Source organism: Dermacentor variabilis, chromosome 2 (genome assembly GCF_050947875.1).
Source record: "Dermacentor variabilis isolate Ectoservices chromosome 2, ASM5094787v1, whole genome shotgun sequence".
Taxonomy (NCBI): Eukaryota; Metazoa; Arthropoda; class Arachnida; order Ixodida; family Ixodidae; genus Dermacentor; species Dermacentor variabilis.
Window position 1 is genome coordinate 153,062,795 of NC_134569.1, and position 15,466 is coordinate 153,078,260.

Here is a 15,466-nt window from a genome sequence, read left to right on the forward strand (position 1 = left end):
ATAAGTAAGGGAACAGATGCGTGCGAGTGCGGCGGAAGAGAGGCAAAGCCAACATTCCGCGCGCATAATCGTATCGCGCGAGCCGTTGATGGCGGGCGCGGCGTTTTAGCTGTGGCGCCGATTGCGGAGGGAAAAGGGGGAGATAAAGAGAAAGACGGAGAGACAAAGGGAGATAGCGTGCCAGCGGAACCCGGGAGCCGCTGCAACAAAAGGTAGGAACCGTATTGCTTTCTCGGGTTTTTGTGGCCGAGCTTTCGTTTTTACGTTATAATTGCGTATGTGTGTGTGCGTGTGTTTTTTTTTTTTGTAATGTAGTAATAAAAGCCTTTTGACTAACGTGACTAGAGCTGGTTTATTAAATAGCGGTCATTGTGTTCCCTCTGGTGAATCGGCCAAATGCATGCATGTGCGTAGGGGAAAAAACGCGAGGGAAGGAATCTAGGTTGGGGAGACAACTCGTCCCTGCTTTATTTCCCACTCGTGTACGTGGGTGAAAGAGAAAGATAAAAGGAAGACAGGAATGTTAATCAGTCGGGAGTCCGGCTGGCTACCCTGCGCTGGGGGGAAGGGAGAATGAGAATAGAAAAGAGAGAGAGATAGACGCGCACGGAAAACACTACAGAGTCAAAAGCGCTCGCACAAGACAGACTTTCTTAGAAGGTACAAAAGTGCCTTCACTGCCTTCTGCAGCCGATGATTGGCGGGGACGGTGTTCCAGTAAATTGTGTCGTGTACGCCGGAACGATTAGGCGCTGGACTGACGAAGCATGTCGTTCGTGAGCAGCGCACGCGTAAGTGGTGGACCGTCCGCCATCGCTGTACCTTTGCTTTCGCAATGGGCCGACGCCTGCTCAAAACGAACCGCTATTGCGTGCACATACAATCTGTGTAGTGTGTGCGAGTCCAGAGGTGCATGTATTTCGGACGCAAGAAAGTTTCCACTAATATAAAGCTCCTCTATTTCTTGGCAACTGCAGGATGTGCGTCAGTGTTTTTTTTCTTTATTTCTCGTCAACCACGACAAGAAGTCGTCAAATTGACGTTTCCGATTTGTGTAAACATCGTGCGAGGCCCGTAATTCATAAAGTGCTGACAATTTAGCGCTGCTCGGCTAACACGTAATCAAGTATACCTGCCTTTGGAAGCTCCTACCATGCGTAAAATGTTCACACGCCGCCGGTGCTAAAAAAAAAAAAATAAATAACAACGCTGGACAGCCCGCTTTGAGTTCAACCGGGCAGGTCAGCTCCATAATTTAATTTAGCTGTCAAAACTGCCAAACGACAAAACATGAAAACCGCAGTTCCTTGTAATTATATGGTACAATTAAAGTGATTTGCGATCAATAAATTACGTAAGAGCCCCCTCCGAGAGCGCATCGAAACGACCAGTCAAATTTGCTTCGTCCTGCTCCCATCCCGCGTTATGTAAAATATTTTTTTTAAAAAAGTGGCAAAACGGGTACGAAGAGCTCCGCGTCCCCTCTCCGCTGCGCCGTCGTCCTTTTTTTTACGTTTGTACACAGAGCAGATTCAGAGTAAGACTATCCATCAGTAAACACAAAGCAAGAAATTTTTGTGGGCTCGAGAGAAGCTGACAAGGGCGTATTTCGCTGACGTGCTAAAGTTCCAGTGAAAGGTGTTCTACTGGACGGCTCTATAGTTTGTCGCGAGTGAGCTTTACGACGTTGCTCCATACGCTTCGCTTACCTAGCGTTGCCGAACTATAGAGAGACCAACTTAAGACGGGTCATGCAGGTGCTTAACGCTAAAGCATGAAATATATCGTCTCGTTGTTATGCCGATCGCTACCGCGAGTGTTCGCGCCCCAACAACGATCAATGAGGAAATTCCCGGAGGTATAGCATATAACGCAACATTCAGGTGGCTCTCGCTAAATATACTGTGCTCTAGCTGCGACATTCCTGATTATCGTCGTTGCTGTTGTATCCCCATGATTAATGCAGTGCAGTTAAGTTGTCAACACACATCGCCTTGGAGCTTTGCGAGAGCGATCACTGGCTCTACAGTCACCATCTTAAACTGGTTGTTCCAAAGCATTCCGAAAGGGACATACATATACACAGGTCGTTCGAGGCATCATTCACGTTCTATATACGACGAGAGTAGCGTGTCTCTTGAGGCGATAATAACGTTTCATTATTGCCGTTGCAGGCCAGCTACACTCGCGGTAAAGCTTTATTTGTCCTCTTGCGCGGCCCTAATTCACAATGCTGCAGCAGATGCATATGAAAGCTCAGTCTTTGTGTGTGCCTTAGTTCTTGCTCCAAACGATCAGACGTCTTTTCATTTTTTGTTTTTTTCGGCGAACGCACGTCTGTAGCTTAATGGGTAGAGCGCCTGCTCGTTGCGGTGGGGACTCGTGCAGTTCTGCGGTGTTCCGCATTTCGCTGTCTCTGGACCCAATTATGAGTGCGCCTTAAGTTCCCTACGCTGCGGTAAAATAGCGGGAAAGAAATACAGTCTCGTTGCCTCCTGTAATTTAACAATGGTCCCACGGGGTTTGCTGACGCTGCGGCTCGCTCGGCGCGGAGAGTCCATCCCGTAAGTGCAAACGCTGGTAGTCTCGTTAAGTCCGTTATCGATGCCTACTTCGGACGGCCCGCGCGGTGCGGAGAGGGAAAGAGAGAGAGACGGGGGGGGGGGGAGGGTAGGCGCATGCGTGTGGAACTCGGAAGGACACGAAACAGGCTTATCTTCGAGAGCACGACCGCTGACGCGACCGTTCTGTGGAGGACGAGAAGCGGCGCCAGTGGCCAGCGATGTTTCACCCTGTGCGTAGAGTGGTCACGCGCCACACGCCAAGCTCGATCTACGGGGAGCTCTTTGTGCAGCCGTCCTGCTGACCATAGCAAGGACACAGAGCGGGCGCTTTTGGTATTGTTCCTAAATGGGCGGCCGTGTACAACGCTCACCCGGTAGAGAGTGAGTCGTTGTCGTGCCTTAAGAAACGGAGAGGGGTGTGCAAGAACTGCAAGAGTTCTTCTTTATTTTTTACCAGCCATACTTTCTTTCATTCTTTCTTTTACAAATTAACTCACACTTGGATTTGCAACGGTTCCGCTCTCTTGGACAGAGAGAGAAAGAGAAGGAGAGAGTGCCAGCTGGGGAGGTTAACTTAGCTAAAGCTTTGGCTTGCTACATTTGGGTGTAATATCTGATGGTGACAGCGTGAGTAAAGTCAATGAAAATACACGCGCACGCATACAAACGCCCACGAGGACCGCACATGCGGTACGCGAACTAAAGGCACGTTATAGTCTTGTTGAGGACTGTATCCCGCAAGAATTCTAAGACGCCCCTTAGTAGAGCACGCACTGCAGATGCAGTACGAACACGTATAGGTGCACTCAATCACTTGTATCCATACTCGCGTAAAAGGCCTTACGATACTTAGTCGAGTGGTAGACGACGTGTTATTAAAGACGTAAGTACACTCTCCGCCGTAGCCTTTCCCGTTTTTCTTTTTATTCTAATCTCTAGATAATCTCCTGAAATTTAGATTGCGCTAGTGGAACCTTTCACCACTGTGTATCGGGTAAAATGTTCAAGAAATTGTCAAATTTATAAATTTTCAACCCTATGTTTGATCTCGATGATATGAGTACGATTTTGCACAAAATGGTTGTGTACATACGACAATTAAGGCTGCTTATATGGTCACAAATCTGAGAACTCTGTGCAACGGAGACTCCGTTGATCGGACTACAGTGCAAATTGTCGTGAAGCATCGATGACTTCCAAGCGCGCCAGCGTAATTTTTATTGTAGTTGCGACTGCGGAACTTAGGATGGCCATTGTATTTCGTGACATTTGTCGCCAAATTTTGCCACAAGAAGCATTAGCGTGATATGTATGCCACAATACACACGGAACTTATGCAACGATAGTTTACTTCATCTTATAATTTCAGAAAAGATGTCTCATAGCCTTTTTAAGCACTTTGTAAAACGTCCGATTAGGCAATTTCTAACTTTCTATTTATTAAGTGTTAGTGTTTTTCAGCTTACTGCGGATGCCCGCGAAATACAAAAAATATCACCTGACATACCCGCTTGCGCGCGGTGCTTGCAGCGCTCCCAAACGAGCATACCATCGAGCAGGGCGTGTTGCCACTTAAAAGGCGACAGGGCAGTGACGAAGGCGTTGGCTGTGGTATTGACGCCAGCGACGTGCTTCCCTCGCTGCAGTTCATGATTTGCGATAAGCAGACGGGTGTTCACACCGGTTAAATGGTATGTTTTCGTTTGTGCGCGGAAGGCTTAGGAGCAGTGCAATCACGACTCGCAGGCGGGCATATCACGTGGTGTTTTTTGTATTTCGCGAGCATCCGCAGTAAGCTGAAAAACACTAATACTTAACAGACAGAAAGACAGAAACTGTTTATTCGGACGTGTTGCCAACTGCTCTGAAGGTTTCAAAAGTATAAGGATACCTTGAGTGCTGACACGATTGATTGATTGATTGATTGATTGATTGATTGATTGATTGATTGATTGATTGATTGATTGATTGATTGAAAAGTTGGCGACTTTGGCACTGACTTTTGAGAGACATTTCACAGCTAGGCTTAAATTTTGCAAGCGCCACGGAGTTATCAACTGCAGAGTAAATGATAATTGTTCAATCGAATAGTCACATTTCTCGTGCAAGTAAGGCCGACCTCTTCAAGTAGTAACTCAGCTCAAGAGTTTAAAGTGTTCTCTCTACCTGCCGCAGTCGATATTTCCAAAATTCATTCGTCTATGAAAAGAAATGCGCGTGGTGTCTGTAAAGTCATTCATGCTGTGTCATTATATAGAACATTCATGAATAGAAGTCAATATAATAGAGCAAAGAAAATAAAAACGAACGGCGTTTCGCTGGAGTCAATATTCGATGTCGAGAATTCTCAGAATATATGTGCGTTTCTGTCATTTACGAAAATGAGGGCGCGTAGCCGATGGGGTCTGTTTACTACAGAGTCAGGCGCCGTCGTGTCCAAAAAAGTCTTCTTTCTCGATATCGAAAAATCTCTTTGGAAAATGAAAGTGGCCTTTGATCTTTAAACACCCTCCCCTTTCCCATACATAACGCCCAGCTGCGTATTATATATATATATATATATATATATATATATATATATATGTATATAGTCAACACAGAATATATATATATATATATATATATATATATATATATATATATATATATATAGTCAACACAGAAAGAATTTGTAAAACCGACAGACGACGCCGGATCCTAAGATAGTGCTACAGATTCCTCGAAGTCAAGCCTGGCTTTTTTCTTAGGCGGAGTTCGGCACCGGAAGAAGACGTCATTATGCTAAGATGCGCCGTTACTAAAGGGCACCGCTCTCACGAAAAGCAGCGTTAATGATGCCTTCTTGGCAGAGCTTCAGAGATTTAACTCACGATGAAATTCAACGATCGAGCAAAAACTTCGCCCGCGACGCTAGATGGATATATTTAGCTGAGGGATGTGTCGGAGAGAGATTGCAGGCACGTGTATCCTGTTACCCCATTGAAGAGCGCAGTCTAGCAATTTTATGGATGGAAAATTATTAGCTGCGAGTTTAAAGCATTGCCGACGACGTAAAAGAATACTTTCATTCGCACGCTGTGTGTGCGAGTGAAAGCTTGTGAGGGGTGCCCACGATGGCGGCTCAATCTAGCCCGCGCGAGAGAGGCGAAAGCGGGGAGGAAGCGCGCCTTCTTCCGTCGCGTACGAGGCACCCATCGTTGCGAGGCGCCGAGAGAAAGGGGTGGGGGTGACGGCATTCTACTCCAGCTGCAACTGCGCATGTGGCGACTGCGCAGTTGAGGGCAGAGTCTGTAGGTGCGTCAGCGGCTCGTAGTTTTGCGCGTGCTGCGCGTTTTCGGCGCTCACTTTGCGTTGAAGCGATAAACAGCACGAATGTCACTTAGCTCGCTGCTGCTGCTGCTGCTGCTGCTGCTGCTGTTTCTTCATGGCAGCGTTTTGACAGCGAGTTTCCGCGGTCATCGAGTGAGATTTGTTCATATTTGCTTGTGGACAGCATGCTTGTTAATTTAGTTAGTGTGCCTATGTTTACAACTTTATATGGACGTTAAAACTATCATCCTTACTTCGTATAGGTGTCCACTAATTTGCTATTCCAATCGATGCTTCTCCTTTCGAGCGAAACTGCAACTTTTTTTTTATTACGATATTACTTTCCTCTAGTGCCCTTTCCATCCTCACCATGTACATCGTAAACAGAAGTGAGGATAAAGGACACCCCTGGCCTCAGTTCCTTGTTGATATCAACTCTGTCCTCGCCCCTCATCCCTTGCCATTCAACGCAAAGGGTATCTTCTAGGTAAATCTCTCTCAAAAGCTGTATACAAGTCGCCCAAGCCTTCCCCTTCCAAATATACGACAAAATGTTGCGTTTTACGTTGTCATACGCTCCTGTAATGTCTAAAAAGACCACGTATAACGGTCTCTTTTCTACTCTGCATATTTTAATAGACTGAGTAAGGACAAATAAGTTATCATCTAGACGCCTACCTTTTCTGAAGCCATTCTGAAGTTCTCCCAAAATGTCATTATTCTCTGCCCACGCTTGGAGCTTTAATAAATTGCCTGCGTTGCTAACCTGTATATTACCGACGTAATGGTCAACAGTCTCGATGAGTGAATTCTATCTTTCTCCCGCTTACCTTTATAAATTAAATTAATTTCCTTTTGTCGCCAACTGTGTGGTATTTGCCTACATTTTAAACTTTTTTCTACTGCTTTCAACAGAGCTTCCTTACTTTTTGGACCTAGTTCATTGATCAGCCTCGAGAACTTCGTCTAGCCCTGTGGTTGTGCTCTTAAGAATTTTCGCCTTTGCTTTTTTCCTGTTAAAATTTGTCAGCACCAGCTCCTTTTCCGTCTGGTTCTCTTTCATGCTGTTTTATTTCTCAAGTAAAACCTCGTAATTGCCTTGAAAAGATTCAACTGTTATTTTTCGGATGTAATTTAATGCCGCGTCCCCTTCCAGATTGTTTTCATCTTAGTCTAGGGTATGTTGTTGTATTGTTCGAGACTTCCTGCCTAATAAGTTTATGTGGTTCCAAAATATTCTAGGAGTGGCCTTATTTGTTTCACCTAATTGTGACAACCAACGTTCACTTTCACCTTTTATCTTTGCTTGAACCAGTATTTGAAACGTATATTCCTTCTCCCGGTATATTTGCCATATTCTGGCTACTCCAACCTGCGGCAACTTCTTTTCCTTTCCCATTCTTTAGTCGTTCGTCATTGGCTATCAGGACGCCGCAGCTACGCGTTGCCACCGACATCGGCGATTTGTTGCGAGGGGCGATAAGAAAATAACAAGGTCGATAGAAACGAATTGCACAATGCGCACCGTATTGTGCATTAGTCAAATACAGTCAAATAGTGCGCTCAAACGTGAACAAGTATGACTGGATGTCTGCAAACACTCGCTGTCAGAACGCCAGCGCTCCCGGCAGTGAGCGCGTGCGTGCTTGTCCCAATGCGAGGCTTCGGGCTGCCGCTCGCTTCAACATTTCGAGTGTGCCAACGCGCGAGAAGGAGGAGGAGGAGGAAAAAACGATCGCACGCAGGAAGCAACCAGCCATCTCGGCTCGCCCTCCCCCATCCCCCCCCCCTGGCACCTGCCGTAGATGACCACTAACATACGGCGGGGGGCAGCGCATGCGCTCGTGCAGCTAACTGCGAGGCCAGCCATGCGCAGACACGGCCGCGCTCGAGGAGGAGGCGCTTGCTCATCTCCCCTAGCGCGCGCTCGATCACGTGACTTCCAACATTGAGCTCGCGGGAAGATGGCACGCGTCTAGTCACCGTCCTTCTCGGCTTGCCCAAACATGCTTGCGATCGCAACCCCAGCACACGGCGCTCACGCCGCTCATTCTACTTGCAAATGGGCTTTATTCGGAACGTCACGGCGACGGTGAAAATTCGCCTGGAGTGCCCATATAATCTCCGTCGCAATAAAAAGCTTCTATATATACCGCGTTTCCATACGTATCCTGGCTTTAGCGCACACGCGTATAATACCGTGGCATATAGCTGCGCAAGCGCTCCATGCCAACCCTCCTCCCCATTTCCCCCACACATATTGGGCACGACATTAACATTTCAAAGCAGGCACGCTTTCAAACGCGGCCTGCGAGGAACTCCGCGAGTTCTCACTGTGGCCCGTTATGCGCCATTGCCTGCAGCACGAATGCTAGGAGTAAAGAAAAAACACAAATTCGAACGAAGGTTAATTTGCTCTATACGCGTTGAAACTCGGGCAAGCAAAAATTAACTTTATTGCGATGTACAAACAGCGCTAATCGAACAGCTGCTAGCTCCGCTGTTTCTGCCCGAAATTATTTATGAGCGCTTCACCACGTGTGTGAGAGCTTCGAACGTTGCCACCGCGCTCTACGAAGAAAGAAAAAGGGAAAAAAAAAGGAGCTTGCGCCAATTAACGACCCGCTCACCTGCGGCGCTCGGCAAACGAATCCTGACGCAAGGGAAACAGCGCGCAGCACCGCCTTCTCATCTTCAAAGAGGCTACCGTCACAAAAGCTGAGCTCTCTCGTTTGACTTTGCTTCCTTATCCTCCTAAAAAATTAGAGGAGACGGAGAATGAGGCAGTTGCCGATGAGAGGGGGGAGCAAAAAGGGAGTAAAGAGCGGAAAAGGTTAGGGGAGTGAGTAAGGAACCTTCGAGTCCTTTGTGCTGCGTCCACGTGACCGCGCGCTAGTGCTGCTGCTGCGTCCCACGCGATTTGTCGCTGAGCCGTGCTCGCTCGAGTGCCTGCGGAAGGTAGTGTCAAGCTTTCCTCTTATTCCAAACGAACCACTTTTCTCCCTCGCAACAATTACTTTTTTTTTTCCTTCCTGAGGAAGCACTGGTCAGAATAACCCACTTTAATTAGTGTGTATACTGTGTGTCGGAGTGTGTTACATGTATGTTGTGTGTCTGTGATGTGCACTGGGCTTTTCATCTCACTTCTCATCATACACATCTAGAGTAGGATGCTATGCCGTGCCGCCAGGCAACTCTCTCCGGGATTCAATCTCTCTCTCTCTCTCTCTCTCTCTCTCTCTCTCTCTCTCTCTCTCTCTCTCTCTATCTATCTATCTATCTATCTATCTATCTATCTTCATGAACCGTTGCAGCAGCGTCCTCAGTTTCCCCTGACGCACCTGTTTTGCCCTTCTCGTCCCCCCCCCCCAACCCTCCTACGTTAGTGTCCTGGCTCTTTTTCTCCAGTTACCGCCTGTAAGACCTAGAACTCTCTCCGGCTACCATGCGCCATTGGCGTGTTTAAATCCTGGCGCCCTGCGGAATAAATTAGTAATCCAGGAGGGGAAAGAAGGGGCAGACCTTCCGGAATAGGAGAACCGCGTCGTTCATGTTATCTAACGCACACCTGCTACTGTTTATGTAAAGGGTCGCGGCGTCGTACGGAAGGGTGGGCGCAGTTGAGAGTAGCGACAACGTTGCGAGAAACGCACGCCAGTTCCTCTGCGCGAGAAAAAAAAAAGGCTTAATCACGTTGTACGTGCCGTGACCTCGGGTGCACCCGGTGCACTTCCATGAAAACCTTCGCGTTTTCGGTGCCTGGAGAGATTCAAGCTGCTTTCTCAGTTGAACCCTGCAGTAAAGCCATACGGGACCTGGGCATGAAAGAAAGAATAGATAGGATTAGGCAACGAACTATACGATATCTACACACAGTTATAGTAAAGAGGACGCCGTGACGCTAGTTGGTGAGGAAGTCAGATATGTACCGCTATAACGAATAAGAAAGATGCCTTGTTTTCGCAAGGCCGGGAAACACCTCAGCAAGAGGTGGCTGACATTACGAATCGTAGGCTTGTGCTGTGTTCAGATCACGAGACAGTCAAGTGAGAGATACGCGCAACAAGCACAGACAGACCGAAACTCTCCACTCTGTAACATCGCACCGAAGACGAAACGGCATAGGTCGTCTGGGCACGGTTGTGTTGATAGGGGCGGTCATATTGGTTGGGGCACCTCGCGCAGCCATACAGAGGTGGGCGTTTCTGAGCCGCCCCAACTCTCGCCTGTTCCCTGTCGAGACACTACCGCGCGGCGCAAGCGTGCGCGATGTAGTCGCCATACCGTGCGCATGAGCCCGCTGCTTTCGCATCGTCAGCGCTTCCTGCGTGCTCCATCGCCTCTCGGGGATAGCGCTTCCATCTCCCCGCTTCACTTTACATCTTACTCGCCTGCCAACGTCCCATACAATTTGCTTCGCACTTATTCAGCGCCCTCGTTTCTTATTTTACTCCGCGCTTCCTCGATTATGCCAGGACCAGTGCGCTTCTGCAAGTGGTTCCGAAGGATCTATCTATCTATCTATCTATCTATCTATCTATCTATCTATCTATCTATCTATCTATCTATCTATCTATCTATCTATCTATCTATCTATCTATCTAATTATCTATCTATCTATCTATCTATCTATCTATCTATCTATCTATCTATCTATCTATCTATCTATCTATCTATCTATCCAGCTATCTATCTATCTATCTATCTATCTATCTATCTATCTATCTATCTATCTATCTATCTATCTATCTATCTATCTATCTATCTATAATTTTTTTTTCTCATTGCCTTCCTCTACCCATGATCGGAGCGGGAACACGGGGGACAAGCCCAATAAACCGCCGCATTCAGTTTTCCTGGCCACCGGTATAAATATAGTCGGACGTACACCCGCATTTCTTCTCATCTGTTTTCTGTGGTGAGCTGCAGGCGCGCGAGTCAAGTAAGGTCGCTGCCACGTTTCAGCGCAACTGCCAACGGCGGCGGCGACAACGTTTGTGCGTTTTGAGGCTCGCACTGCACTATATAAATGTACGGCCGGGCGTCTAAGTGCGCCTTCCCCAAGCGCCCTCTTCTGACCATCGATTGCGCTCCGACACAAAGTTTACCGACTATGTCGTCCTCCGCTTCTCTCCTCTGGCCCTCCACCGAAACAGCGGTCCCGAGGAGGCGATCGAGGCGGTTCAAAATATTGAAGTGAAATCGATTTAGCCACGAGCGGGGGCAGTGTGGTTGGGTTCCTGCAACTAGAAGGGCTGCAACCATGTCTCTGGCGGCCCGCCGCTATCTGCAACTCGACAAAAGAGAGGGAAGAAAAACGACGAACACGAAATAGATTTTCTCATTTCTTTCTTGTTCTTTTCTCTCTCTCTTGTTCTCTCTTTCCATTAAGCTCCTTCTGAAGTGTTCCTTCGTCTCAGGCTGACCTGCGTCCAGCTGTCTTCCCTTACGGTTTAGCAGTCAAGTCAGGCGGAGAACGTATGGGTTGGTGCAGGATAACAGAAGGTAAATGCTTTTGTCTTTCTCTCTTTTTTCCTTTCTTTCTGCGAAGAAGGGTGTAGTGGCGCGCCAGCTTTGAGAAGTTTTGGAGCACGATTGGGCGGCGCGCTTACGAGTGCAGTCGGCGCCGGTTCGAGCCGCTGTCGCTCGAGGCGGCGTGCGAGTTCGCAAATTGTTGGAAACTAGGTTACGAAGCAGCCCAGTATATGAGAGAGAGGGAGAGAGAGAGAGAGAGAGAGAGAGAGAGAGAGAGAGAGAGAGAGAGAGCGGGGAGGGGAGCAGCACACAACAACGTAACTTGCCTTATACGGTCGGGGCAATGAATGAGTAGTATTGAACGTTGGGGGGTTCGGCGACTGCTGTTTCGCGGTAACACGACTTTTTGTTTCTTTTTGTTTGTTGTATGAGCAGCAAAATATGAGTTTAAAAATGGCGTTGCTCAGACAGTATAAGTAACGTAGCGACCGCCTGCAGGGCAGTATGGCGAACTGTGTGGCGCGCTGTTTGTTATTTGTCGATAGTACATGAAACCGATCGCGCGGTGCGCTTGGCGTCTTGTATGCCAGCTGCTCGCGAAGGAATTACTTATTGACTTGGAAGTGTGCGTTTTAAGATTTCGAGCGCGCCCGAGAATCCGCGCGAAGTGAACTTTTTTCGGCGCGGATGGAGTCTGCTTGGCCGAGCTAATGATGCGGGCGTCACAGGAGGGCGCGAAGGCAAGTGGCAGAAAAATAAAAAGAACAGAGAAAAGTGGGGAGAAACTGAGAATTCTTCAAGTGGTCTGCGAAACCTCTTTCTTTTTGCTGTTCGCTCTCTATATTTGGTGCCCATTGTGGTGACGTAGTGGCGTTGGTGTTGCGCTGCTAAGCACGAGGTCGCGGGATCAAATGCCGGCCGTGGCGGCCGCGTTTTGGTGGGCGCCAGATGAAAAAATGAAGAAAAAAATTCCTGTGGACCGTGCCTTGGACACACGTTAAAAAAAAACCAGGCGGTCAAAATTAACCCGTAGTTTCCCGCTACGGCGTGCCTCATAATCATATTGTCGTTATGGCACGTAAAACGCCAGAAATTTGTAAACAATTTGAACTTCTTTAAATGTTCGTTACTGTTTTTCCGCGTTTCCATTCTGCGTTAGTCGTTCTGCTTACTCGTAAAATCCATTCATTCATTCATTCCTTCATTCCTTCATTCATTCATTCATTCCTTCTTTCTTTCTTTTATTTATTTATTTTGCAAGTGAAGCGCAGAAAATAAGGAAAGAAGGAAGATTACAACACAGGCATTAATGACAAATGATATATTTTAAACAGGGCGTGAGTATTCATGTATATACACACATAATGTGGCACTAAGTGGCTGGATTCTATGCGCGGCCTAACCGCCATGTAAATGAGGATCACTCCTTTTCCTTGTTTATCTTTTCTTTATTTTATTTTTTTATTTTTTGACAGAGATATGGAAGGAATGGGGGGCTCACACACTGAGAATCGACACAATCAATTTTTGCTGATTGAACTATCAGTCAAAGCGTTCTTATTTCTAGTCAGAACGGCGCAACTCTGAAAGAACAGACAACACCCGCGCGACATTCATTCATTCATTCATTCATTCATTCATTCATTCATTCATTCATTCATTCATTCATTCATTCATTCATTCATTCATTCATTCATTTTCTTTCTTTCTTATCGAAGCCACCAGCACGTGTTTGCAAACAAAAAAATCAATGGGCGCGACCCCAAGGAACCTCTTGCGACGTGGCTGGTGTGCGCAAAGAAGTAAAGGCTATGGGAGCTGACTGACGAACGTCACATAAATGCAGGGATCACTTTAGTGCGAATGCATTTAGAGCACGTTGGCCTAGTGATTAAGCCATGCATTATCAGCATTTTAGGCCACTTGTGGGCTTTCTGTCTTCCATCAGGCCTGTTGCGGCTACGAAGAAGTTAACGTTGAATTACGAGGAATAATAAAATGGTGCGCATTACTACGTACGCGACTGCACCGACTTCTTGCTGTTGCCGCAATCGTCTTACGAAACACAGCCCGAAAGCTTTTAGTGTTGCAGTAGTTGCCGCAAACCACAATCGACAAAAATATGAAAGACAGAATAATTGCGAATGCTCTTATTTCTGATAATTAGTTCAACAGAGAAATAAAAGCCGCGTGCTTATAATGTGCGGTTATTCTGCGATACTATTTATTCAGCCACTCTGTCCTCTTTACAACCACTACATCCCCCAATCCAGTGCAAGGTTGCAGACTGGAAAGTGGCCAGTGGTTAACTTCCCTAGCTTTCCTCTCTCTCTCTTCCTCTCTCTCTCTCTCTCTCTCTCTCTCTATCTATCTATCTATCTATCTATCTATCTATCTATCTATCTATCTATCTATCTATCTATCTATCTATCTATCTATCTCATCAAAATAAACTTTAGTTAAGAGCTATGACAACGGTATTCTAATCTGCCTTCCTTTCTCTCTCTTGCGTGCTTTGTTGTTGCGATGTGTTGCTTGATTTTTTCGAAGACGAACAGGCGACTGCTGCAACCTTTCGGTCTGTCCCCTACCTGCAACCTTTCGATGTGCTTATGAGGCGCACAGTCGGACAGTGATGCGACAATGACAGAGCAAGAGCACGCAGGAAAAGGAAGCGTGCGGCAGTCGTCGCGTTCATCATAGCTCGCGTCCATCCCGGCGAAGGCAACCGCTTCCTTTGTGCGCGTATGCTATACGGCCGCTCCGTTACTCCACATATCCTACTGCGTCCTCGCGCTGTCGTCTTCAAAGGAGCGGGCTTTTGCACTCATTCATGCGTCATTCGGAGGATGGGTCTCAGTAAAGACACTTTCCCTCTTGAAATTCCGCCCCAAGCGTTCGCGCCGCCTTCCTCCTAAAACGTCAGCGTAACTCGAACTAAGAAGCTTCGTCGTTCACACTCGTTAGAGCCGAGTTCATTGCTGTTTACGGCGGGCGAGTTCAAGAAAAGGGGAGTTTCACACTAAAGAGGCGAGTTGGCGGCGTCAGTGTCGCGAGCGGCGAACTAACCTAACCCCTCGCCACCCTTGTTCCTCACTTCCTGTTGTTGTTTATTTCCTCTTCCGGCTGTGCGGTGATGAAGAGCGTCGTTCTCTTCTCGCCCGAGAGCGCATCTCGAGTCGCTCCCCGATTTCAGTGCCCGGGGGCGACGCTAATAAAATCCTTGACATGTAGCAGCCGTACAGCGGCAGGCGTAGCTACACTACGCACACATTCGCTCCGCACCGTCTCTCTTGTTTTACGTGCAGCGCGCGCTTGAAGCGTCGACGACCGCCTTCCGTGTATAGTGCTTGTGCGCGCCCAGCGTCAAGAGGGGGCTCTCGCGAGAAAGCGCGCAGTTCTCGGGGGAATTCGCGCGGGATATATATATATATATATATATATATATATATATATATATATATATATATATATATATATATATATATATATATATATATATATATATATTCGCGGGATTCTCGTACGCGCTCACTCGCCGAGCCTCGAAAAGACGACGACGACGCACTTAGAAGAAGAGGTCTCGTCGTTCCCCGGAAAGATGGACGAAGGCGAGCTGCTCGCGGCGCATGTATTGCGCATATGCGAATGTACGGTACACGTATTCGGTGCCCCAGAAAAGACGTCGCGAAGCGATGGCGGCACTTTTGTGCCCGTGGCTGTGCCGTGTCTTTTCGAAATGACTGCCACAGCGCGGACGATCCGCGCGCACTACATCTCCTGTCAAGCTCCCGCACGCGTCTCGCGTGTGTGTGTGTGCAATGGAATTCCAACCGCCGCAACATATAACGGCGCGGCGTTTCTTTTTTCCTTCCTGCAAATCTGGCTGGCTTGCAGCCAGAAGCACTGTCCCTCCTCCGGCAACCTCTGGTCTTCTCTCGTATGTCTCTGCCGAAAAGACGAGCGCGTGGCGCCAGTTCGTGATTCAATTGCTGTGACTTATAGCCCGCGCCGGTCTTAGGAGGCCCGCTCAACCCCGACGACATCAGGGAGAAACAAGCGAGAAAGTGTCTCACTTTGTCCGCGGCCGGAGCGAGAGCTTCGCTTTCGGCTGCTCG

General features: G+C 47.7%; 1 protein-coding gene across 4 annotated transcripts in view; it reads left to right on the plus strand.

The window, feature by feature from the left end:
• Nucleotides 1-15,466, plus strand: part of CASK (peripheral plasma membrane protein CASK) — an 842,400-nt gene that overhangs the window by 686,983 nt on the left and 139,951 nt on the right. The window lies entirely within an intron of this gene.